Here is a 27998-nt window from a genome sequence, read left to right as displayed (position 1 = left end):
GCATGGTTTATGTATACAAATTAGTTTTCTCACAATATAATAGCTAATGAATTTTGTAAGTGCAGGCCATTCTACTGTCATCTCTTTGAGGTGATTTGGTTGCTGTCTGAATGCTATTCTTTCCTATAGGTTGCATGATTCTCTGGAGTTTATCAAGAGAGCTGGACATTGTGGACAGTGACTGTGAACACACGATTCAAATAAAGTCAAGATGATTGGGTAAGTACAGCTCTAGCTGGGTTTTCTTCTCTCCTATACATCCAATCAAACTTCACTTAAAATTCTTCCATGTACAATTCATGGGAGTTTGTACAAAAAAAACTAGAACTGATATACTTTATATATTTCCAGTAGTGTTAAAATGTATATAAATCTAAATCTATATACATCTGTGTAAACTCCCTTGGCATGCTTTGTTGTGGTGTTTATTACAATATCATCTTTAAATGCCTGGGGGTATATCTTTTTAGTAGTGAGTAAGTGGGTTTGCCAAAAGACAACCTTCGCTCAGTACGCAGTGCCATTAACTTCAATCAGTTAAATATTTATACCCCTCTTAAATAAGTACTCTATTTTTCTTCCATATAAGGCTGTCATGGGAATAACACCCAAGCTATTGCTTTCCCAGTAAAGAATAATGTTGCCCTACAGAACTAGATTATGCTGATGATAATATCTATTGGTGCACATAACCTATCCAAACAGGTATTGGCTTTCATTCTAATTATTTGTCTCCCTCAGTTTCATTTGATTGCCCTTCAGTCAGCTTACGTTTTAACGCACATGTGGAGAATCCCTTAATCCTGAATTTGTTTGTTTTTAGCTAACGATAATCTATTAAACCCCTCCTGCTTCGCCTTTGGTTTGTTCAGAAACTGACCAGGGAGTTGAGATCAGAAAACATTAACACACCCTGCAGCTAACAAGATTAACTGACACTGTCCATCCCGATTTAAAGCCCATGAAAAACATACATTTTATCCAAGTTAATTGGAAGGAGAAACGGGTTTCTAAATTGTCTGGGCGGTGTGATGTTTTCTCATGCAAAATATCCATCCACCCATTCATCCTTTATCAATAACCACATTTTACCGGTTAAGACCAAACAAACCTCATGAAATAAAACATTTTCCAGGTAATTTTATAGACTTGTCTCAGAAATATGAACTCTCAGGTGTTTGGTACAGAAGAACATGGCAACACAAACCCTTTGTTTTGTTAATGGCTTGGACAATATACTGGCTAAACATTGTGTCATTTTCTTAATTCGTTTTAAATCTGATCGCTGTCTGCACTTTTGTTCTGTTTGCATTGGATGAAATGCGGTTTAACTTTGATATTTCTAATAGAATATAACATAAATTTGTGCATTATTCGAAAACAATATTGTCTGTTGAATGCACGCCTAGTTCAGGCAATATTTAAAAAAAACAAATCAATATAGCCAAATCAGGACAACAGTTAATAATTGAAAAAGTTTAAACCCCATTAAAACAATGTATTAATATAGTAACCCAAATGAATAATATACATTTCTCAAACTAAAGACACCATGATTCCGATTTTGGAATGGCTTTATTGGAGACCTAGTCAAGAAATATATGTAGGCATGATTTTAAGCTGTTAATTATAAAAAAGAGAGGAAAAAAAAGTGTGAAGGACTGTATCTCCATGACAACAAAAAAACTAGGCCACCTTGCAGAAAATGTAATCGATACAAGTAAAACTATAATCTCTAATGTGATACTAAGGTCATTTGCCATCTTTTTAGTTCTGTATCAACTACATAATGTCTTTCAGAGAGCAAGAAGCAAACAACGGGTCATATTGGCAGAATCAGAGCAAATCAGAAAACTTGAAGAAAGAGCCAAGCACAGAAGAAAAGAGATTGAGCTTAGATACTTATTTCCCCAAGCAGCAGGGAGTAAAGTGTTGAATTCGAAGGACAGGCAAGCTGGGATGACCAAAGAAAAATACCCATCAATTTCAGAGAAGATCCAAAGCTTGTCTGACGACATTGTCTGTTCAATACAACATTGCTGTTGTGATCAATCGATCTGGATCAATGTTACAATGCTTTACAAACTTCCATCCAGTCAGATCTGTGCAGCTGGCCTAAAGTCATTCAGGATGTAGTTGGGATGAAAGCCAACAACCTTGCAGTAGTGTGCCATTCAGAATCAAATGAACTGTAGTTTTTTTTTTTTTGTCATACGTTTTTGGAATACCCACGCTCTGTGTTTTTTTTTTTGTTACCTTACAGTTTTTCAAAAGACTGGAAGCGTAGAAAGTATTTCACTCGACTTTTGTTGCCTGCTGTTTATTTAGTTCATGGAAAGCCGCGGACTAGAAGTTCACAATGCCATATTCACAGGCAGTGTTGTCTTTAGAGGTTAGGGCTTTGTACTGTGGCTTTGCTTTGCAGTTTTGTGGCTCATGTAACTACAGAGATGTTGGTGTACAATCGACTCCGCAGTGTAAAACTGATCTGTGAGAGAGCAGCAAGGTCGGGAGACGCACCTCCTGCTGCCTCCCTTTTGTAAAGTCAATGACGTCATTTGGCATTTACTGCTCTCCCCGAGGCTTAGTGGCAATTAGGAGAACCCAGCGTGTTTAAACAAGGTGAATGGGTAAGATGAAACGCTGGAAATGTACTATTTACAAGCCAGTGGTGTCCAATAGCTGTTCAGGTTGAGGGTTAGGCAGCATTGCAGGAAATGTTGAATGGTTTGCGCTGAAGGGAGTGTGATTTGAGATCACAATAAAGCTCAGTAATCACTTTTATTATTATTTTTGTGTATGTAGAGTCACACTTGGGTAGAGAGTATTAAGCAGAACTAACCCATAATTTGCCCGTTGTAAAACCAGAAATGCATAAAGCCACTTTCAGCGAAATCCAAATGATCACGTTCTGCTCCCGCTTGTGACATTTCATGCACTCATGTGAATGTCCTTTAAAAGTTTCTTCCTGCTCCATGAATGCACTCCTGGGCTGGGCAGCAAAAAGGGAGCGGGCAGCCAGGCTGCAGGCCCTGCCATCTGTCTCCAGTGTGCTGGATGCAGTCTCCATGGCAACCTCATCCTCTTGCAATAGAATCCAGAGATGACGGATTGTGTAAACCCCCACCCTCGGCACAGCCTCATTTCCACCCACCTCTCTCCTCTCTCAATTTTTTAAATGAAATTGAACTGGAAATAGGCCAGCACAAGTAAAGCCTATCTTTCCCCCTTTCTCACAGTAATAGGAAAAAAAGAACACAGTATGGATATTTTTTGCCTTTCTGTAGCCCTTACATGACCTGACTATACAATTCCCCGCCCCCTTCTCTCTCTCTCTCGCTCTGCAATGCAAGTCCCAGCTGCACTCCCTGCCCGTTTTCACGTCTCCCCATCTCTCTCCCTTTCCATCCCTCTCAGTCACTGGATTGCCTGTGCATATGAATAAGCCCCCCCCCCCCCCCACCCACTGTGGGGCTAACCAACCCCAACAGAAAAAAGGGGATTACAGTTTCATCCTTCTTTACACCCAACACCATGAGCTAGTTGGTTTAATTTAAAAAAAAAATAGTCTTTCTGCCTCTCCTTTAACACAAAAAGGGACAGTTTGAGTGATTATTTTTCCTTTTGTGACTCCAATTTCCTGTTCCATTCATGGTTTTTATTTGTACACCTTTAACTGCCCCTCCCTCTCCCCGAATCTCCCTTTCACAAACAAGCATGCAAGGAGATGATGCCGTTTCTCCTCTGACAGAGACATTTTGGGAGAGGGGGGGTGCAACGCAGAAACCAAAACCCACTGCAGCAGCCAGGCTCCCGCCTCACAGCCTAGCTCCTAACGAAGATGCGCTGAATTGTGCCGTTATCAATTCTTCTGCACCTTGCTTACGGCATTGGATACGAACCCTCCTCCCACTTCAGCGTGCCCAATACGCACACAAGCCAAACGCACACTCTCTCTCCCTTTCTCTCTCTCTCTCTCTCTCTCTCTCTCACACACACACGCACACTCTCACACCCTGCTCCCTCCAGCTTTCTCTTTTTCATTTCTGCCTTTCGTCTTTGCTGGAATCATCTCTTCGGGATGCAAAGCTCAGACAATGGTCCGTCTGCCCTTGTCTCTAGGATGCTGACACTGCTTTAACCTTCTGGAGTCTAATGTGAGTAAGGAAATCTTGCAGATATCATAGTAGTCATGTTTGATTATTTTATTGTTGCCCTTTCGGAGCGGCTGTTTGGTTAATCATTACAAAAGATGTCTTGATGGCTGGGATGAATAATTTATCGCAGTGTCTCACCAGGCTTAACCGACAGCTGTGCTTTGGAGAATCAGCAAAGGCTGCAATTAAAAAATACTATTTAAACAAAAATGCTTGGTTACGTTTAGTGTGTTTAGATAAGAAGAAGGAAAAGGTGTGCATCTGCTTCTCCTACAGTGCCAAACCCCTTTTGCTCCATGGCCATGGTCATAATTTTCACCATTTTGGCTGATTCAGAACTTTATACCTCCTAAAGAAGGGGCTGTGCATCTCCTTCCAACGGTTGAGCACTACAGTCACTGAGCCTAGAATATACAACGGTGATATTTCACATTGAAGCATTGAAGAACATGCCATGTGGGGACTGTCTAAAAGAAAGCGTTTCATTTTTTGGGTATTTAAATTTGTAAATGACTGTTACTATATCTAACTGTCTATCTCTTATTGTATCTTTTTTTTTGGTAGTCTGTGATTTCAATTTGGCATTTCCAAAAAGGCATGCATTCTATGAAAAATAAATGAATGGCTATATATTCACAGCAATACAAACATTCATGTATCCACACTTATCCCTTTTCCTATTACACACTATTACATGTATGTATTTTCTATGTACACATCAATCAACTCAATAACTAACTAGATTGTTACATCAGATGTGCTGGGTGATCTCAGGAATGCAGTATAAACCTCTACCTCCAAATCCTCCAGACCTTTTCCAAAGCATTGGTGTGTTTGCCAGGCAAAACTCTTTGAGTGCAGGGCTGGTTTCTAAGAACACGGCTGTTTTTCAACTTGCATTTTATTTTTAATGCCAGAGACAGCTTGTCATCTTGTTTTGACTACTATTATCTACTTAAGCCAGCATTTTTTGCATTAACACTTTTTTTTTTTTACAATAAAGACTTTACAGACCTTATGTAATAATACTACCTGGGGCAACTCCTCCTGCAAGGCATGATTTGACTAGTGAGTCTGACTGTTATAAATGTATCCCCCCGCCCCCCCACCACCACCGTGATAATGTGCATGTCCTGCTTTGTAAATGCATGCTTAACGAGACCAGCCTGCCTAAGTAAATGAGTCCACATTCTAATGAGAACATGATGGGGATTGTACATAATGAAATGCCAGTTGCTTGAGAATCGTTGATTTGGGTGTCAGACTGTGCTCAGGAGGCAGGCATGGTTTTCCAAAGGCAACAGGAATGACTGGGGGCTCTCTGGCTTATATAACAATGCTGGGATACGGCAGCAGATGGGAGATGCCGACTGCAATGAACCTGCAGCGATGAACGTGGCCCTTCTGGTCTCTGTTAGCTTGGCCTGATTGTATTGCAGATCTGCAGGTGAGGTAGGGGGAGAGCAGACAGCATTGCGTCAGGAGCTGTGCGGTGCTTCTAGGGCCTGCTGTTCTGCATCCCAAATGTGCACACCATTTGAAACGGCATTCACCTCAGCCAGCCTGGGTTTTCCTCTCTGCATCTTTGCAGCACTCGGATGGATACACGGTATTGCTGTCTTTTAAAATGATAGAGAGAGGTTGCGTTTGACAGCTCCAACAGCATCTTCCCAATGTTATATCTTTAAGGAGGAGGGCTCTTGTCATGTTTGTACGTGACTATGGCCACCTGCTAATAACAGTTCTGCTCCTGAGGGGTGAGTAATGCATTTTGTTACAGCAAATTGGATGGCTGAGCCTCTCCTTTTTTTTTTTTTTTTTCTTTTATTGCTAATGTGCCTGCATTCAAGTAACCAAATGGGTCCTCATTCCCAATCACAAAAGTGATTTAAAAAGTAATACAGTGACCTTGGCAGCTGTCATTACATGAGAGGTCGAAAGGAGACCCATAAACCATGGCGTTAGTGGAGGAAAAATAGCTGCCCAGCTTGATTTTAAATGTGAATCTTTCAAAGGAGGTGACATGGAAGTTATCACGGCCATACAGAGAGCATTCCACTGCAATTGGTCTCTTGGAAAACGAGTTGGGTTTCCATGAAATTTCTACACTGCACATTTCAAAGGGAACAAAAGCTTAGAGGGGAACAAAAGCTATATATACAGAGAGAGTACGTATGAAACCATGGGATTAACATGAAAAGAAAGTAGGGGTTAATTTGTTAAACTTCCACCTACAGATTTCATGTGTAGATTGGACGGCTTATCCATTTCCCAATTGCTATCTTTCTCTTTTCTATTACATATGCTTTTAAATCGAATTACTGTTGATGTCCCACAAATTAATGATAACTGATTTAGTAGATAGTCTGGAAACGAGGAAATATTTGAGTTTGAAACCGTGCACGATCTGATATTTCTGCGGTGTGGCCCCTTCAGACCACGGTGGGATGTGGTCATGTGACTGAGGGAACATAAGCTGTGTGAGAGCTGTGTGCAGAGATTTGGAGCGCAGATCTCCGTGTTTTCACAAAGGGAATTACAGCGGATTTCCGTGCAAAGCAGTTAGTTTCTCAGTGCAGCATCTGCATTGTCCATCTAATGCAGTCTCCTAGGCGCTCTCCATTGCACCATTTTCACAAATCCTGGTCTGATGGAAGCCATGCCAGATGAGAGAGGAGATAAGGAGTCGACAGTGGCCTAGACAACAAGTCTGAAGTTCTATTCTCTCCAGGATTTCTGATCATAAATATTGGGGAACCATTTATTTATTTAACCTTCTCTGTCTGTTTATGGGGAGATAGAATACCAGATGTGTCTGAGGTAAATTAAAGAGGTGTTCATTCTGGTTTGGGATTGCTGGGAAGCTTAACTTAACTAAACCACAGGGTGGTTTTAGAAATTGCTTTTCACCAACACCCGTTGAAGTAATTAAAGTAATTTTGTGTTGGAAATGTTTTCTCTGACAACCTGCTGTACAGTATAAAGATTTTTGAACTTCACCAACCTCCGACTTCATCAGCTAAGCCTTAAAATACATTGTTTCTGTAAAAGAAACATTTAGAAATGCCTGTTATGTTCAAACAGTTGATTTTCAAACAGAAATTGATATGTAGAAAGGCATGAGATCCAGTTAGGATGAGAAGTGCCAGGAAAAAACATATGTAACTCTTATTCCGTATCATTTTGATCCCTTTCAGTTTTACAGGTGTTTGGTTTCATATACACCAGCACCAGCTGCTGAATATTTTAATCCTGTGACTTTGAGTGCGTTTCTCGAGACGGATATGCAACGTGCATTTCATTTGTACGAGAGCCAGCAGTTCTGAACACCTGGAACGGAGCAAACTGCTGTGCTAGGTGCATTTGATGCATTACTCTGTGAGTGGGGGGTGGGGGGGGATTAATGCCAGTTGGCAACTAGTTTTGTTGGAACAGACAGGGAAGACAGAAAATTCGATGCTGGACCTCCCCAATTGACCAGGGAGCATCCCTTAGGATTACACCACTTCTTCTAAAGTGCAACTTTGAGTATTGCCAGTCTGTCCATTATAAAGAGCACTGAGCTAAGGACAGAAGGACATAACATGCCCCAACTGGTGGTGTGATTGTATTTAACTAACGTTGGGCAGCAGTAGGGAAACTGATCTCGGGTCAGGTTATTTTGTCATTCATACCGAAAGAGCTTTTTGCAAGGTGATGAGAAAATAAGTCTAAACCTTCTTCTTTTCCTTCAGAAAAAGAGCAGGATTGTCATCTTCAAGAGGGCTTTGCTTTGTGTCCACCGAAAGTACTGTAGACAGATATTTGATGCTATCAGCATTGACGTCAAACCCTATTTAGAACATTAATCATGACCACAGTCGGGCCTAGTTGTGCTGACTTATACCTCTAGAGATTTAGGCATAAATCTGGCTCCAGTATGTGGGGTAATGCAGATGGTGGATGTTCGTAATATAGGTTTGTTTTGTTAGTGTTCTCTGTTTCTGTTTCAAGCCAAATATATACTTTCTCCTCTGTCCAAGTCATCTAATGGGGCAGGTTCATTTGAACATGTTTTTACAAGGTGACTGTCCTCTTTAAAAGGTGTGTACAGCAATGTCGCCCAAACATCTTCTAATACTGATTTGCATTGTGGCACAGGAAATAGCCGATGAAAGATCACTGGAATGGATTTCGGTGGAGAAAGAGAATTGATTTATTCTCTACCTATTCTTACTCTATCATGCGTTTTACATTTCTATTTGCTTTTTGGTGATATACAGCTAACTTATCTGCTTTATTTATGGTCTCTGTTAAACGTAAATCTGCAGAGTTAACTGTATAATGTTAAGCGTTTTTTGATTGTTTGGCCAAGTTGAGCCGTCAACAAAAAATGCTCAGAAGAAGGCAGTTAAGCTGTAGACACCAGGCTAGCTGAGTAAATTATGATTATTAGTTTTCTTTGCAGATGCTCTTATCCACAGCGAATGACAATTACAATAGATCAAATAATTTTTAAGTACAATCATCAATTTTACACAGCTGTGTTTTTGCTGGAGCAATCTAGGTACAATGCCTTTGATCAAGGGTACAGCAGCAGTGTCCCCTACCTACTCTGAGTCCAAATTATTAACATTTAATAAAGAGTAAAAAAGAAAAGTGTGAATGGATAAATCTATAGAATGAGGAGAGAATGTTTAGGGTTTTAGTTTTTCATTCATGTACCTGTGAAAAATTAAATACTTTTTCTGATGTGCAAGACATTCTCAAAAAAAAAAAAAAATCCTACATTTCTGGTTCCTCACTGGCATTATTTTAATTTCTTCATGCAGTGGCATATAAACAGTCTGTATTCTAATTTTAGATTTTTTTTTTTATTCAGTAGTTTTTTCCCTGTATCTATATGGCTGACCTTTTCATGAAGAAAACTTAGTGACAGTCAAAACCATGATCCCAGCAGTATTAGTCAGACACCGTCTCTAGAGTCAATTACTAAGGGATTATTAAGATGCATGTACTTCGTAAGGGGCCACAGAAACCCTGTCCTACTCCTACCAAAACTAGTGTCCTACAGTGTCAATGAATTTCCGTTTGTCAGCAGTGTCTTCGGGTACGGATCTATACAGGGAGAAGGATAGGATTCATTTTGGAAGCATAGATGATCATATTTGTAATTCTTTGGGAAGCACATTGGCCAGCATTTTGTATATAAAAAGAAAGCGGCCTGCTGTCAAATGTGTTGCAATCATTGATCGCTTTTTAATCAATGGACATGCGTCATACTTCAGTGCAAGGCCAGAAGTAAAAAATAAATAAAAAATAAACTCAAGATATAGCATTATTTTAAATATTCTGAACTCCACTGTTACCACAGTTCTTGTCTTTATAGTGTGTCCGGTATTGTTCTGTGTGCGAGGTATAACACTTGGCTTGGTCTCCTTTTGTCATGCACTGTTGTAATGCCGTTACATGATTCTAGCTTCCAACATAGTGCGTCATTAACTGGAATCTCCTGGGGGGGTTTCGGTAATTATCCAGAGGTTGACAAGAAGATTCTTGCTTCATGTCGACCAGGGGGAGCGGCAGAGAGTCGGTCGGGGGGGTTGGCATCTGTAATTTACTATAAATCGGATCCCTTTAATACAGGGGAATCACCCGACAATGTGTGCGTTTAATTCACCTTGACTAACAGTATTTGCTTTTCCTTTTTGCTTTTACTGTATTGGATTGTCACGCATGATTTTCAGTCTTGTGCTTTGATGCAATGCTTTCTTTGTGTGTGTGTGTATTTTTTTAAATATATATTTTCTCTATTTGGTCATGTCAGTTTTCTGTCAGCTTTCCTGAGGCTAGTTGAACTTGAAAAGGTATTTCTCTTATTAATAGAAATGGATGAAGAGATCCCTGCCAGGGGAAGAGCTGTCTCTTGGCTTGAGTGTCCCTGCAGTGAGATTGTCGCAGCGTATCCCAGCTGCATTGACGTCTAAATAGAAAAGGGGGTAAATGAAGAATCCCAAATACTGCAGAGGCTTATCCTTGGAGGTTAGCTATTAAATAATCACTGCATACAGCATTTCTGAATGGCCAATGGTTTGAGTTGTTTTGGCATCACTTCCCCTCAGGAGAAAAAGTTCTGAAGCTTTGTTTATTTATGGATTTTAGTCCTTTCTTAGAGCTCCATTTGTGAGCAGTTTTATGCTGGTTGTCTCCTCTGGTTCAGGTCCTGTTCAAATTTCAGCCTGGTCTTTTAAGGAAATCCTGTTTCATTGGGCAAAAAGTAACACTTATTAAGTGTGAAAAATCTTAGTTTGATGTTATATGAAACACAAACTTCTGTTTAATTATTGCACAGGCACTCCCGAACATGACTCTTTTGGGCAATTCAATAACTGGCCTTGAAGATTCGTTTAGTAGTCCAAGGAAAGTTTGGGAATAGAAATTAGATGTTTAATAAATTGGAGATCAAGGTGGACAAAGGAGTAATAAGTTGAGTAATTCAAATGAGGAAAGATGCATGTTGTGTGTTGTCTTTTTGTGGGTTCACGTTGTTTGAGTTCATAACTTGCCTCACATACACTACTCCATGATTGTCTTATTTCACTTTCTCATGACACCACTCACGTCAACTTAAACCTGGACATAAATTTATTAAGCAATATAATGCATCTGTGTTTCTTATTGTTTACATATCCATTGTTAGTGCTGCATATATATTACTCAAAAATAATATAAATGTAACGTGTTGGTCCCATGTTTCATGAACTGAAGTGAAGGATCACAGAAATTTTCCATACACACAAAAAGCTTTTCTCTAAAATGTATGCACACATTTGTTTACATCCCTGTCAGTGAGCATTTCTCCTTTGGCAAGATAATCCATCCACCTGACAGGTGTGGCAGATCAAGAAGCTGTGCTGGGGACAATTAAAAGCCACTCTAAAATGTGTAGTTTTGTCACACACCACAAAGCCACAGATGTCTCCAGTTTTGAGGGAGTGTGCAATTGGCATCCTGACTGCAGGGAGGTCTACCAGAGCTGTTGCCAGATAATTGAAATATTAATTTTTCTACCATAAACCGCATCCAATGTCATTTCCGAGAATTTGGCATAACCGGCCTCACAACTGCAGACCAAGTGTGCCAGCCCATGACCTCCACATCCAGCTCCTTCACCTGCAGGATCGTCTGAGACCAGCCACCTGGACAGCTGTTGAATACAAAAGTATTTCTGTACAAACTGTCAGAAAGTGTCTCGGGGAAGCTCATCTGTGGCTCGTCGTCCACACCAGGGTCTTGACCTGCCTGCAGCTCTGGTGGACATTGCTGCAGACAGCAGGTCAATCGCATGCTCCCTCAAATCCTGAGACCTGGAAGCCATGGATTAGGGCCTAATGAATTTCAATTGATTTCCATAAAATATTTTAAATTGTTGCATGTAGAGTTTATATTTTAGTTCAGTATATATTCTGGAGTGCACATTTAAATTATATAGATATATAAAAAAAATACACCTAAATTTAAAACCTCTTCTAAAATGTTGCAGTACAAAGTTACCTCCTCTACTAACAGCATCCATCTTGATCTCTGGTATTAAAGAAAAAATGATTAATATTTCTGGGCCAGAGCCTGACAGAAATGGTTTAATTGAAAAGACAACAATTGGCAATGACAGGGCAGTGTACTGATGTGTAGGCACTTGCATCAGAATCCCTATATATCAGATTTGACCTGTAACAGAGACTTCAGAGGGTTCCAGAGACATTTGTAGAAATCTCTTCAACTATGAAGTTGGCATGATACTGATAAATACATGTTTAGTGTGTGTATTTGATTCATGTATGAATTAGACGCAGAAGGGTGTTGCGGATGTACAGAATTCTCTATAAATTGGTATGAAGGCTGCACTTCATGTATAAGCAGTTCCGAATACAGAGACCAGATTTCCGTTTAGCTTTTTTCATGAGAGATGTAGGCCCAGAGGTGTCCTTCATTAATTGCAAATGACCCAATGTTTCTGCTGCCCAAGAACTGACAAGAATTAATGAATCAAGATGAGCCATTTTTCAAAATCAGTTCAAGGCTGCACTTTGCTGCATTATCTGCATAATGATTGGCAGCTAAGAACTGGTTCTCTGTCTTTGGGGACAAATAATGGATTGGTTGCCCATCTTGCTCTGTGTCAAGCAAGACCGTGATCAGAGAAAGTTTTCTCGGTTCTGGTGTTATATATTTTGTATCGGAAAAGAAAATGCAGAAATGAAGAGAGACTCTCAATTGGAAGTGTGTTGAATATCTTGGTTCTGGAAATGTAACTCCACCGTTATGGATTGCAAGTCTCCTTCAACTGTACCTTACTTCCCCCTTCCATAATACTAAACCTGATATTTGAATGCTGGATCTTTTTTGCTTGTCTATTTGGTTTTCCCATTAATATAGTGTTTATTTGTGTTTTGTGTGCTTTTAGGAAAATGCCACATCTCCTGTCAATGTATTTGTCTTCTAACAAGTTACAAAATATTGATATACAAATATCATAGGACAGTATTTACTATTTTCAATTGCTGAGCTTTTGTTTTTGATTTATTTAAGTTGAAAAACACAGTTCCAACTTGTAAGGTGGGGTGAAATTAGCCTTGTATCACCTTTTAAATTCAAGTAATTTAACAATTTATAAATACACAGGACACAGCCTACCAAGAGTGCATTTTGCCATCCAAATGTAGCTTGCAAAGCTTGCATAATCTCTTTATAAATGCACATTTCTTTCTCATTACTTTCAGCTAGTATTTTGTCAGTCTTTGGTCTCTTTTATCATGCTGTATACTCGAATTCTCCAATTTAACATAATGTAACCTACTGAAACAGTACAATTTTGAACGCAGAATTATGATGATGTTTTTGTGCAATTATTTTGGAACTGGCTTTTGTGAGATTATTTTGCTACTTGAATTTGATTTTGAAAGTTGAAAGATTTCTTGTCGGGCATGAATGTTTAAATGTCCCGTAGTGGAAGCTACCAGAGCTCATATTCTGGGCCAAACCAACAAATGAACATTGAAAGCCTGCACAGCTTAAAAACAAAGTGTTTTCATGATCGAGGATATCACTTTGTGCATTATTTTAGTGAGGACTTCTGCAGTAATGTGCTCAGTACCCTTTCCATCTGTAAATATTTATAAGAAGCAGCGGCAAAAGAAGTCTTGCGTAATACTCTGAGCTCACATGTCCTTTGCTGACAGTGCTGGGAGCTATGAAGAGCAAAGAGTGCAATTCAGTGGCCTTTGAAATGTATTTTTGAAACTTTTCTTTGTTCCACCAGAAGAATAGGACTTGACATGTAGGAAGGCAAAAGTGCACGCACACAGAAATGTTTTTTTTTTTTTTCTTGTTTTGTCTGAGGTCAGCCTTGTAGGTGGCAGTATTTTTGTTTTATAAAACCACAAGTACTATCATACATCATTTAAAAGACTTTGTGTTCTTCCCTCTTCTCATTATTTCAGTCTTCCTTTCTATCTGGTGAGATTTGAATCTTTGGACCCTGTTTGGCGGTGTTAGGAATGTTAAAACTTTAACTTCCAGAATGAGAATAAACTCAAGTAATAGCCCAAAAAGACAGATCCATGAATGAATACAATGGGAGTCTAGCTGATGTCTTGGACACCTAATCCTTGACCTGAAATTGTCTCACGCCATTCTTGGCCTAGTTTAGAATAGGATTTCAATCGCCTCACCTGCAGAACGCAACAATGAGGCACTTTATGTACTGTCGCACTTGGAACACATTGATGAGTGTGTGGCACAGTGGCAAGGCATGCTGGGAGCAGAGCTATAATAGCAGGCTCTCGATGAACAGGCCTATAACATTTTCTGTGATCTGCTATTTGGAGGAATCGGTAATTTCCACTCCCGACACGCCTGCTTTCATCCCCTCAAACTACTGTAGCACGTGCGTCACGGATGAATGTTCCCACAGCTCAGATCTGCGAGAGAGACGGCATCTTTAAACGCTAAGGAAGTATCCAATTCTAACACACTCTCTGTAGAGTATTATAGAAATTATAATGGTTGTCTGAGTGCTAGACCGAATTAAAGATATACAGGCATATATTAGAAACAAACAAAAGCAACTGAGTAATTGAAATTACAAAATCATTTTAAATAAAGGGAAATATTGACTTCAAAACATGAAAAGGAACCGATTCCCAGCAAGGCAATCAGAAAACAGGTGGCTCCCATGTCATTTGTATCCTGATAATGACAGTTATCTGCTGATCATTTGTACTCAGCCACACAAGCCCCCCTGCCCCCATCACGCATTCACAAACCAGTGTCTCTAATCCTGCCGGGTGATCTCGTTAAAAGCTGCCTAATGAACTTTGGGGATCAGGGGTGTGCATCAGCTGCAGTGCATGTTAAAACGATCACTCTGGGAGAAGCGACTGGAACCTTTTCCCCCTCCTCGCTCTTTTGCGTTACTGTCTTTCTCTCTGCACCCCCACAGATACCATGCTGTTATTTTATGTTGTTCACTGCTCTTGGAGTTATTTCACACGCACAGATATGATGCATGTTACATAAGTAGTACACAGTTGGAGGTTTTGATTTCCTGAGGATTTGTAAATTGACAGTGGTCTTTTTTTCTTTTCGTATGGTTCCATCTAGGAACTTGTTATGTAATTGTTTAATTTACTGTTATTAAAGAACTGTTGGAGTTACTGTCAGGCAGACAGCAGCATGCAGAGACCAACCTACCAGCACCTGAATAATATCAGATCTATTCAGTTGTAAAGGTTAAAAATACAAAAGCAGACGAATTTTAATCACATCCTGTTTTATCTGATAATCTATTATTTTTGTTGTTATTGTTCAGCTTTGCTTGGTGTATTAAGATGGGGTTATGCAATATTCCTTGTTGCAGTTTTGTCTTGAATTGTTAATGTTAATGTAATGTTCAGTAACTTATTTCAAGACCGAAAATGGTTTATGATGAATCTAAAACTGTGCAGGGGAAGTTAATATCCCACCACCAAAATGCGGTTGCTTTATTTCCTTATGTTGTCTTTTCAGAATCTCCTTTTTCCCCTGTAGTGTTTAGTTACCACAGCAAATCCGATTCTGAATGCCAAACAACAAAATAATCATATATGACTGGTTTCACAGGCCTTGATCAACACTACTCTACCTAAAATAACATTAGGTAGTTAATGACTAGTCTAATTGTGACTAGACTAGTCACAGACTAATCTAGGTCTGTGAAACCAGCCCATAGGGGTTTCTCAATCCTAGTCTAGTCCTAGTTTGAAAAAAAAAATCTCAGAAGGCTACAGTTTAACTTTTCTACACTATCCATTAGTTACAATCATGTGCTAAAGAAGCTGACATTCTGTAGTTTAAGTGGGGAATAAGTTAATTAAACATTAATCGGTGAAAGAAGTGAGGCTGGGGCACTTCCAACAATTAATTTAGCTCTTAAAACATTCCCAACACTCAGAGTGAGTAAAAGAAATAGAATTACAGGCATATTGTAATGCGCATCTCTTTAAAAGGCTGCAGCCACTGTCTTGGAGAGTCGTAATCCAGTTAGTGTCTTAGGTCACCCTCAATATCTAGTTTTCAACGAATTGGACCACATGTTCGTTAATGACGTGATTTAAGCAATTCACTTGCTCTAATAAGGGAACTCTGGCTCTTGAGGGGGGCTGGAGGCTGCTCAGGAATGTTGTGCCAAATGATCTCAAGATGAAGGAATTCAATCAGAATGTAATGTTCTCTAGTCTTTAAAAAAGATTAAAAAAGAAAAAAGGTTTAAGGGTGACATATAAAGTCTGCTGGATTGGTCCTCTCCGGGACCAGGATGTTCAAACCCTCATCGAATTACATCCAATTTCACACAGGCATATATTTAAAAGGTCTTGTGGGTTGCATAACAAGGCAGGTGGATGCACAGGCCTACAGTGCATGGTATATAAATAACAGCCAATTAAGTAGTTTTTTTGTGTTTTTTTGCTTTTGCTTCCTTCCAAGCCTGCAATCTGTCCATATATTGCGGGACAGCGGCTGTACATCAGTGCATTAATGACTCTCGGGGTTTTACCCATGTGGCTGCACTTGGAGCCTGAAAGCACACTGCTCATCCCTGCATTAGTCCAGTAAAGTGGAAAGACAAACTGCAGCGTAATGACTCAGAAACCGCATCTGATTTTTGCTCCACGTCAATCCTCTAACATCAAGCTCCAAGCAACCCTTCGAGCTAGTTACGCAATCCTTATTAATAAAGCAGCAATCCCAATGGCTGGAATTAGATCTGATTTTCCATGCAGGGGTAAGCACTGGGTTTTGGAAGCGGAGAGAGATGCGCTGAATCAGAGAATCGGTGAACGGTGGCGAATGTCGAAAAGTGGCCCTCAGATAGCACCTGTGACCGTGAAAGGACTGTAATGTTTTATTTAAAAGTTGCCTTTTTGGAACAGCCTTGAAATTACATTCTAAAGAGTTGTTGCCATTTTATTTTAATGAGGTGATCATTAAATAGTCTTCTCCTGATGATTTTCTTCAAGATCTTGAAAGATCTACATCTATGAAAGCTTTCCTTGCCATTGTATAACTAAAGAGGAGTGAATTTTGATGCAGGCGTAAAAAATGAATTCAAAATTCTAAATGCTAGCCGTTTTGGTTTCACTACAGATTTAATGGTACTCGTATTGTTCTTCATCTTTTTAGTTTTAGTTTTATACATGATGTTTTCACTATGTTACAATCAAGTTTTTTAGTTTGCCACACTGTTCATAACTTTAATTCCTGGGCTTATAAATTGGAGGCACAAAATAGATCTCACGAGTACCAGCTGTCACACATTACCACCTTTCAAAGTGCAGATGAATGTCACCAGAGTAAATCTTCATTGTAGGTCAACCCGAAATCAAAGTAATAATTCCACCTTGGAGCTGTGCTGTTTGAACCCGGGCCTATGGATGCTTGCAGTGTTGACAGTGGATGTGCTCCTTGGCGAAGCCCCCAGATTAACCTCAGATTAACGTTCCCTCAGAATGTCGTACTGCTGTGCAATCGGATTAAATTCCATCCTGCGGAGAATAATTTTGATCCGATGTTAATGGGAAATGAGAGGAAATGCCTTCCATTTTGTTAGATTTTAAACCTTTTAAGCTATTATAATACTTTTTAAAGCTATTATATATGCTTGTCATTTTTACAGACAGCATCTATCAGTTGCACATTATGATCTACAATTAAATGCACTGGGTTTAACAGCTCACTTTTGAGTCACCTTTTGAGCTTCTTCCATTAGGTGTGCTAATATCCGCGCTATAACCAGAGATGTGTGTGTTTTTTTTAATGGATTGATAGATGATATGTATGGATGTACTGGGTTGTTTATTTTTTTATTCATTTACTTGCTCTTTGTTCAAAGTGTATTGTTTATCTAGACTGTGACTGTTGCTTTGTGAATAGTTCTGCGGTCGGACATTTTTTTTCAGCAGGACTATCATCCGGATGGTTGGTAAACTTTCCCAGCGTAGAAGGTAATTCAACTCATTACCAACAGAGGCAAATTAAGGGATTGCTTTTAAGATTGTTTCAATACTCCTAAGTATATTTAATTGAGTTTCAAGACAAACATGGGCTGTGATGCTGAATGATACAGGTGTATCAGCCATTGCGTTTTGTCGTTATGATAGCTGTTCATTAGTATGGTGTGGATTCACAGCTATAACGCTCATTGCATTATTAAATCTGAATGGATTTCAGCCCAGGTTAACCTGCCTTTGAATGTTTCTGAATTAATTTAGGCCATATGGTCAACTCATGCTGTAGGTGTAAAACGATTCCCTGTGCTAGTCTGAACTTCTGCACTGGGTTCAATCATCTAATTGCATCAACTCTAATTGTATTAGGGCTCACGGTGCATAGGAGTCTGTAACAATTACATCACTTGCCTAGACTTGGAAGATCGTTCAGTCCCCCCCCCACCTTGACCTACATCATCTCTTTTGGCATTGAGGGTCTGTCTTTCATCATCATCCTGATTTGGGGGCTGTTGTGATGAAGTTTTCAGAGGTGTTCCCGAGGAGCCAGTTTGAAGGCAGCGTTGTTCTGCCCACACCATATAATGGGACGAAGTCGGCTAACCTTTGCAGACATGTCCTCCGTTATCCAAATCACAATCGTCAGCATAGGTGTTCTTAGGGTGGCATTTTTAATATTACATTGCTGCGTTTTGACTTTAATAATTTTGGTTTAGCTCCTTGATTTTTAGTTGCCTCCAGATCTGAATGGCACGAATTTGTGTTTCTTGTGGTGTTCAGATGGGATTGAGAGTTAGTCATTTTAAGTGATAGAGGCAGAAAGTCAAAGTATGTATGTATGTGTGTGTGTATATATATATATATATATATATATATATATATATATATATATATATATATATATATATATATATCTGAAAACATGAAACAAAAGGAAAACATGCCTACAGTCATTTGGGTATATGAGTTGAGATTTCAATCCACTATGTAAACCTCTCTCTCTCTCTCCCTCCCTCCCTGTGGCCCACTCACGGTTTGTCAGCCTGCATTATTCTCCAATGAGGCAAGGAGAGCGAGGGCACTCCATTTCTTGAAGCAGGCTCTGCTTCTCGGCCTATTGTAGCAAGGAGACGGGGAGGAGCCGTGGGAGGGACCTGGGCTTCTGGAGCAGCAGCACAAACAGAGACGGACAGCTAGGGGCCGGGCTTGTGTGCCGGGGCCCGGCCTGGCGCAGGCTGACGTCACTGCTCAGCTGTTCTCATTCAGTGTGTGTGAAGGAGCGAGGGGGGCTGGGGCTTGGGGGGGGGGGGGGGGTGGTAGCTGACGGTCGGGGGGTGTGGGTAGTGAAAGGGAGCTGCAGTGTTCCTTAGTCACTGCCTGGGCCCTGTAATCTCCTGACAGGAAACAACAATGGGGACTGCCTGATCCTAAACTGTGCCTGCTGTAAGTGTGTTTTTTTCCTCCGACGAGCTGCTGTCTGTGTGTGTGTGTCTCGGCGTGGCTTAAAGAAGGGGAAAAAAAATCTCGCGGCCATGCAGGAACAGGGAGCATGTGTGTGTGTGTGTGTGTGTGTGTGTGTGTGTGTGTGTGTGTGTTCAGTGAAAGCATTAGGCTGTGACTGAAGCTGGGAAGGAATGCCATTGTTACTGCTCCTCTCTGCTTGAGGGTCTGGTTCTGGGGCGAGCTGAGAGTGAGAGGGGCTAATTTCCATGTCTGATTGTTTGTTTTGTAGTCATCTGTAATATAGATGTTATTCCAATGGGTTTTGATTTTTTTTTGTTTTTTTTTTCCTGTGCTGATTCAACCCAAAGGGGGAAGGAGTGAGAGGATTTTGGGAGTGCCATTTTAAGGCTTTCTCGTCTTGCAGACCCGTTAATGGCTCGTAGGGGTTGGCTGTGGCTGTAACTGTAATGTCAGGGCACGGACGAGGCAGCTGGTTTCTGGGCAGGCTGTTTTGGGAGAGGGACGCCCACTGCAGTCTTCCCCAGGCAGGGGGGCTTCCAGGCGCGGTGTAACGCCCCGTCAAAGAGCTCTGACTGACGCCGGGGGCTCGCAGGGTGGGGAGGGGGCCCTGGAATACAGCTTATGAGGTGGATTCAATGTGCGTCAAATAAAAGGAGTGATTTGAGGAATACTAAAAAAAAAAAACGACACGCATTATAGGCTGATGTGTAGTAAACACTTGGGATGGCGGGCAGGGTGAAGCAAGGGAAGTTGAGATCCTTACTGTCATAGGTGAGTTTAGCTTTTCCACCATTTATTTTATTCATGTATGCGTCTATTAGATTTGGGAGGCTGCGGCCTGCTTAATCGGGGATCTCCTCACAGTTGTGACAGGTTCAGCATGTTTGCTAGACAGTGTGTGTGTATGTTAGCAAGCATTTGTGTTTGAGCTAAGCCTAAACTGCTTGAAGTCAAAAGTAACAAACATTTTCCTCCAGCATCACCTGGAAAAACACATTTTTCATGATATCCTTTGACATGCAAATTATATATACAATTCTTCGTTCCAATAGTCCGTCTATTATCTCTTGTGGTCAGTATTATTATAGACCTGTAACTAGCACTGATTTTTAAAGCCTGTTTTTTTTTTTTTATCAAATCCAGTCAACATGCTGGATGTAACTGTCCTGTGATGTTATTCTAGGCAATATGCAATCTGTTTTCTCTTCTTGTGCATTTTAATAGACCACCATGGTCTATTTAACCCCTGTAGCCAGGCCCTGAATTATTAAACAATGTATCCTGTTGCTTGCTACTGCAATGAATGTTTCACTAGATTCGTAAATGAGATTGAAAAAATAATGTATTTAAATTTAATTTAACTACAGAATCCTTTAGAAACATTATGTTCTAGTTCTTTCATATCTACTGTGATATTCCTTCTTTATCAACTCCAGTCAATTCCTAATCTCTCACTACTGAATTCCTATTGTATTTCAGAGGTGTCAGATGAGTGTCAGTGGGTATTGCCCACAGAAAAACCATTGTGCAATTTCAGACAATATGAAGATAGTTATTTTTAGATGGACTGGTATTTGATGTTCACAGGGCTGCTGACAACCAGATTTAGGCTCCCATTTCCCCTGTTTTATCACACCTTTAATTTTATTTTTTGGTTCTGGTTTCTAACAACAAAGACCATGCAATGAGCTCAGACTATTTTGTTATCCATTAACTCCATATCGAAATACCTCTGTTCAATCTTATTCCAACTGCCTTAGGCTCCATTTCTTTCCAGCTCTATTTACGGTTTAACAACATGGTGTAATTTGCACCATTTGAAGCATGCCTGTAGATTGATATCACCAGTTTCCATTCTGAAGTTATTTAAGGGCAATATCACTGTGGGAAATTGCTCTGTTTCAATGCTCTCACTTATGACATTTTTATATAGAAAGCTTTGTCCTATGCAGGTAAAATACTTTCATGTGCTTGCTTGCTGTTCTACTGTACATAAAATGCAGTCAAACTGGTTTTTTGGGGGGGTTGATCTTGTCAGACCTTCATGTTGTGTATGAGATTTATCACATTTAGTCTGTTGGATCTAGAGGTTTCTTTAGCTTGGCATACAAGGGTTTAAATTATGTAACGGATTTATAAATGCATATAATCAATAAGATTGATTAGATTTGTAGATTAGATCTTTTTCCCCACCAAAAGCAGATGAAAGTCAAACTATTCAAGCAGGAAGGAGGAAAATATACCAATTAGGCCTACATTTAGTGAGGTACTGCTGCAGGTCCTCCTGTATGCATATTTCTCTAATACTATTTCAATAATTCTAAAGCTACTGTGTTTTCTGCTACTGTTAGAAGAATATGGTCTGTTCTACATTTGCTTGTTCCATGACAGAATGCATCTAGACATCACTGCACATGTAGGTGTGGACACATCCAGAAGTGGTTATGTCAGATTGGACAGGTCACAGTAATGCCACAGTATAGGCCAAGTATGAAAGTGAAAAGGCTTTAGGAATGTCCTGTCAAAACATAAAGTTTACGAGATGGTCACACAAGTGAGCACCATCAACAGAATGAGCCCTTTTTCCTATGGCATTTGCACTGCTACCATTGCAAATTCAGTCGTGATTACAGTTGGAATGCATTAACCCCAGCTTTTAATTTGTCATCAAAGCTGCACTTTAAAGCATCACCACACCACAAAGATTGAGCACAAACCCTCCACAGAAGGAGTTGGGTGTTTCTGCATGTTCCAGTTCATGTGTTCCAGGAGACTGGGCTCAGGACTTTAAGGCCATGAAATACCCTTGAGCTCTCTTATTTTACTAATGTAATGCTGTCCGTATGGTGTTGGACAAAATCCCCATCGTTGTGTCCTTCTTAAAAAAAAAAAAACATACTAAGGAAACGCATCTCCTTCATAGCTCTTGACCTCTGATATCATTCCATCACTGCTGGATGGATGTTTTGGGAATAAAGTGTGTGTGGGAATTACATGCTTCTATACAACACATGCCCTCCTCCTCCCATCAGGTATGATTAGTCTTACGGATGGTTGCAGTTACACCATCTACAAATGTATATTTAAGGCAGTTAAGTGGTGTTTGTTGTTTGTACCTAGTCTCACCCTGACATGTCTTGATTTTTCTCCTGTGCATTAGTTAGGTCTGTCTTCTGTGGTATGTGCAGCTTCACAGCTCAGTGCTTATTAAAGCCTTAGATTTGGTCAACATCAGCCTCTCTTTGGCCAGGTTGGGACAGCTTCTGTTGATCCCCTTTTCATGTCACAGCATCTTTTGTGATATTTCCTGGTACGGGAAGCCAAAGTACTGGCCTGTGATTTGAAAGTGTCTGACATTGTCCAGGTTGAGATGTTCCTTTGGCTGATGGAACCTACTTTGGCTTGACACAAACTAAATTTGCATGAGCATCTGAAAGTCACCAGCAATTGTTTTTTAAAAAGGATGATCCTCATTCAAACTTTGTCCTGTATGAGCTGTGTAGTAGATGCATGAATACAAGACCTTGTATTATACTCCAGAATATCATACCCCAGATTTGATTGGCCGTTTCCTCGGCCAAATGCATCAACAGGTTCCACTGAGATGGGCAACTTTGGTTCTTTTACTACAAACCATCATAGCACTTCAATCCAACTAGCACTTTAATTACTTAATTGACTCTTGAATTACCTTATTGACCCTTTGGCTTCATTGACCCTAATGCTGACGAGTAATCATGGATTAATTGGAAACCAAAGCTCTCCGCGTAATGGAAATGGAGAGCCATGGTTACCTACACCTGTTCTGTAGCTGTTGTGGTCTTGTGATTGAGATTGTGGAGCTGGTTTGAAGTCTTCTTGTCCTGCGTTTCCAATAGAACAATACCCAGTGGTTTATGTTTGGCAGCAAGATGTTCTTCTTATGCGGTAGTGGAACGGCATAACCCTAACACTCATTCAAGCATTCATTCAATCAATGCTGTACAGTCTGTATCTCCACTAACACACAAAGCACCCAGGAGTGATTTCTGACAGTCATTCAGTGCTGGCTGGCATCTGCTTAGTCATTGGTTTTTCAAATCACCTTTAGTGTAATTATAGTCAATTAAAGTTATGAATGATAAATTAGTACAGCCTCATCACACTTTGACACATGTAGCACATTCAAAGTTGTTTAATGCAGTGTTAAAAAAAAAAATACTTGTTTGGAATTGCCTGCACACCATTTTGGAAATGAGTACAAATAAATAGGATGGTGGAAAATGACTGATTCAATACAGATATATTTACTGAAAAGAAAAACAAGACAAGACTTTCTGTATATTAAAATACAGTTGTGTAAATACTCTCAGAAAATCTAAAAGTTTATTCATATTCAACCACTGTCAGACTATCGAAATACGATTTTGTTATGATCCCATTATTTGCAAAGGGTGTATTTCCCCCCCACTACTGTATTCACCTATTTGTAATACTAAAATGTTTTCCTAGGGTCCAAAAAAAAAAAAAAGTTGGTCAAGAACAACATGAGAATTCTCAAATGTAAAATAAAATGAATTGATAATTTGTGATTTATTTTACAGGCGGTGGGGGGGTTATGACATGGCCCTCCAATGACTTTCAGCTAAAGCACTTGTAGCGTTCTACATGATCTGAAATGATGCTCTTACAGCATGTCAGGAACAGCAATTGAAAAGCTGTTTGTTATTCTCATTGGATGGAGGAACCCTCATATGCATGAAGATGTGTCCAAGATTATTTGGTGATTCATTTGCAGTCGTGAATCATAGTCACTATTAGAATAACAGCAAATCTCTCACTGGACGTGCCATTTCCATCCTTGTCCCTTAGCCATCCAGACACCGTATATAAAAGATGAGGGCAGGAAAACTTGGATGCACAGTTAAATTAACAAGAGCCGATGAAAGATTTAGTCATACATGTCTGACCTCTAAATGTAAGAGAACTGCCGTTTTCTGATTCACAGGCCACCTTATCAAAAGCTGAAATGGCTTTTGAAACAACGTGTAATGTTCGGTTCTGTGCCGAATCCATTGGTTGCTGCTTTTTGAGAACCTTTGTGGTTCACGACAACTAGGCCAGACTTCAGGGGTTATCAAACTTTTACGTCTGCACTTTGCGGTTAGCTCCCGGCGCCCTGCTGAGCAAATAGGTTTAGAAAGAGGAACCTCCGGGACATGGGCGGATGGGAGGCAGGCAGGCCTTTCTGACGGCAGCGACGCAGACAGCCTGATGATTCACGCAGAGAGATAAGACTGAGTAGTGACTGTGCACCTGGTGTACTTGCAGTTTGCTTTAAAGGGTGGTTTGTGTTGCTCTGGGTTTTGTACCTATGTGATCAACACTTCTCTGAATTCTAACAGCTCTCCAAAGATAAAGAATAATTTATATTTATGTATGTTTGTGTTTTTGAAAACCAGTTATCTATAAAATGTGGCATATTTAAACTAACTAACATGGCTCAACCATCTGTTTTTTCTGCTCGTGCTGATGTGTGTGTAATTGTTTGAATTCACATTTCCAAAAATGGAGCTGAGGAGTTGTGTGCTGCATTTTATCTGTGGAGTCCCACTAGTAAACAGTGCTTGATCACATAAAACACATCCAGTTTAATTTTAAGTGGGGAAGATTTGAATAAAAAGCAACTAATACTTTAGGATGACAAACTGAACAGAAACTTTGGCTGACCTAGCCAGGACCCTTGCTACGGATGAAGAAAAACACACTTCCTACTTTGGCAGAGAGTTGCTTTTACTTAAATGGAATAGTTATTCTTAGACTCCAAATTACTGAGGACTGGGAGATTTTAGTTTTGAAGTTTGAACTAGTCTACTTGTTCAGTAAGGACTGTTAAAATGTCCAGATCAAGTCAGATCTCCACCAGGCCTATTCTCAGTGTATGAAAAGGTCTGCTAAATGTCAACAAGGGGAGTTGTCATCGTTTCTGCAGTGATCTGTGGTTTACAGCCTGAAAGTGACATTCAAATGAGATCGTAAGGGAGATTAAAAAAGGCCGCTTGCCACTTACACGTGACATGAAAAAAAAAAACCTGAGCTTGATCGAAAAATGGATGCTCAATATGTCTGTTTTTAATCAAAAGGCGATGCTCCCATTTCGTTTGGATTTTTTTTTAACATGTCAAAACATGGCCAAACCATCTATGATCTAAAATTTCCATATTTATATAAAAAAATGAAAAATGAAAGATGTGCTGACAGGAGCTTACATCAAAATACGATAAATGATGATAAATCTGCTTTGGGACAACTGCTGCACAACACTGTTATCATACACTTTGCCAGTTAAGTAAAGTCCAACACTTATTTCATTTGGCTCTAAAGTGGTTCCAAGCAAAACTGTCCTTTCGGAGAATGACTGTAATAATGTCAAAGTAAATGTGTATTAATGGAGGATTATGACGGCATTAAGGATTTTACTGTTCAAAGCATTTTTAGCTTCACAAACTGCAGCTAACCAAGCCGTACAACTGCCCTTCTCCCATTATCACGCACTGCTCTTTGTGCAATCCACTCCGAAATTGCACTCAGCGCAGTGCATATGAGACAAATTTAATTATACATTTTCATATTTGTGTTCTTATAACTATTATTATTTTAGTTTGCATGTGTTGATGTCCTTAGCATGTCATTTTTACTTTAACCATCAAATGCCATTCTACTCATAAGATATCGGTAATATTTGTTACAAAACCAGTTTTTTGAGTGTGCAGTGTGACAGGTATTTTGCAAAATCACTTTGCAGAGAACAGCAGCGTATCAACGTCAAAACAGTCAACCATGTATTTCTGTGACATTTATATTATTCAGTTGAGAAGAATACAATGAAAGTATATTATGATGTAAGGCAAAGCATTCTTCATTACATGGTGACCTAAGGACTTGTTTTGCTGTATTCTGCAATGCATCTAGTGTAGCTTTAGTATTTAGAAACTCTAAGTAAGGTGCCCAGTTCAAATTAAAACTTGCTGATGCTAAGAGCACATTATTGCCATGTCCATTTGTACAATCTGGGCCTTGAAAAATGAGGCAGCCTGTTCTTTTACATGGCCTAACTGAACTGGATTAAGTAAGGCCAGGCAGGAATTTCAGGAAACATCAAGGCTTAAATATCTACCTCAGTTGTTAGCTGAAATTGTTCTGTAAATAGGTTAACCAAAAATGTTCTTAATGGAATTGAGAGAGCACTGTTTTTTTTTGGTTTTTGCTTTCCATGAAAAGCAATCTCCTTTTTTAAGCTAATGTGTAGCAGAGTTGTAATGCAATCGCAGTTTTTGATGACTCGACTTGAATCCCTGCAAGAAAAGACTAAACTCGACTTGAGTCAAAACACAAAAGTCTCCATCTGACTTGAGTCATTGTCTTGATAATAAAAAAAGTAAAACAAAAACAAAAATGCCCCTTCTGTACCCGCAGTCATCTTATCGCACAAACTGATTAGGCTTCTGCAGTGATTGGCAAGCCCGTTGCTAAGGAAATCAACACAGATACTGATACTGATTAGTTGTCTAAATGGTCAGATTCTGCGCAGAACTGCCGATTTGGCGGTACCAGAAGTGACTTAAGATGTGAAGAGGCGAAACATTTCTGTAATTTTGAACCTGTAACTGTATTATGTTTAATTTATAATTGTAACCTGTATTATTGCACTTTTTAAAATTATTATTATTATTATTAATAATAATAATAATAATATTTTTATTTCTTGGCAGACGCCCCTATCCAGGGTGACTTACAACATAAGTGCAAAAATACAGTTAAGTAAAAGGCATCAATCATTACAAATTCAATTTAACTAAAACATAGCAATTCAAAATATAATACATTTTACAAATTCCAATTTACAATTTACACAAGTACAGTAAGTGAGGTCCTACATCCTGGACGCTGAAAGCTAAGTGCTGTCAAGATGTAGGGTCACAGTCAGGGGTTATGGGAAAGGGAGCAAGGAGGAAAACAATCAAGAAAGCAAGAAGCATAATTAAACTCTGTGAAGTGCTATCTAGTGGGGATAAAATAACTAATATTACAAGTACTATCTGAAGAGATGCGTCTTGAGTAAGCGCCGGAATGAGGTCAAGGACTCTGCTGATTTGACTTCGGTGGGCAGGTCGTTCCAACATTTAGGGGCCAGGGATGAGAAGGAGCAGCTCTGGAGGAAGGAGAGTGGAGAGGAGGCAGAGTTAGTCTTCTGGCACTGGAGGAGCGCAGTGGTCTGGAGGGGATGTATGGAGAGACTAGCGTCTGAAGGTAACTTGGTGCAGTGTGGTCGAGACAGCGGTAGGTGAGGGTCAATGTCTTGAACTGAATGCGTGCTGCTATCGGGAGCCAGTGGAGGGAGCGGAGCAGTGGAGTAGAGTGTGTGAATCGGGGCAGAGAGACACCAGACGAGCCACAGAGTTCTGGATGAGCTGGAGTGGCGGGTAGTGGATGCAGGCAGGCCGGCCAGGAGGGAGTTATTGCTCTTGTATCCTGTAAGTTGCCCTGGATAAGGGTGTCTGCCAAGGAATAAATAATAGACAATTATAGGGTAGTGTCACTTGAGAAAAAGAGAAAATATTTAATTTTAAATAGTTGAATTTTGGTATTATTCATTACTGTACATCCAACACAATTGAGCACAGATATTTGTATATATTGTGTTTTTCCTGTAATAAAATAATCAGTTTAAATCAAGATGACTTGAACAGTCGGAACTAATGACTCGAAGTGACTTGAGCCAGACAGGCGACTCGACTGAACTTGACTGACTAATTCAGCTTTTATTCAAAATTAATTACAAAATAAATTTAAATGAATAAAAAAATAAAATAAA

The 27998-nt window shown here is 39.8% G+C and overlaps 1 protein-coding gene across 5 annotated transcripts in view; it reads left to right on the top strand.

Moving 5' to 3' along the window:
• The first annotated feature begins 133 nt into the window (after positions 1-133).
• LOC136746926 (tripartite motif-containing protein 3) overlaps positions 134-27998 on the top strand; it is a 48355-nt gene continuing 20490 nt past the window's right edge. For 2 of the 5 annotated variants that reach the window (XM_066699805.1, XM_066699801.1), the window contains exon 1: positions 19003-19123. The gene's annotated coding sequence lies outside the window, so the exon portion shown is untranslated. Of the gene's footprint in view, positions 220-3773; positions 4158-19002; positions 19124-19734; positions 19916-27998 lie in introns of those variants that run through there. The other 3 variants (XM_066699804.1, XM_066699803.1, XM_066699802.1) reach the window with 3 other exon arrangements.

The sequence above is a fragment of the Amia ocellicauda genome, chromosome 3 (assembly GCF_036373705.1).
Source record: "Amia ocellicauda isolate fAmiCal2 chromosome 3, fAmiCal2.hap1, whole genome shotgun sequence".
NCBI classification, from domain to species: domain Eukaryota; kingdom Metazoa; phylum Chordata; class Actinopteri; order Amiiformes; family Amiidae; genus Amia; species Amia ocellicauda.
Note: the sequence above shows the minus strand (reverse complement) of the source record. Positions and strands in the feature narration are given on the sequence as shown.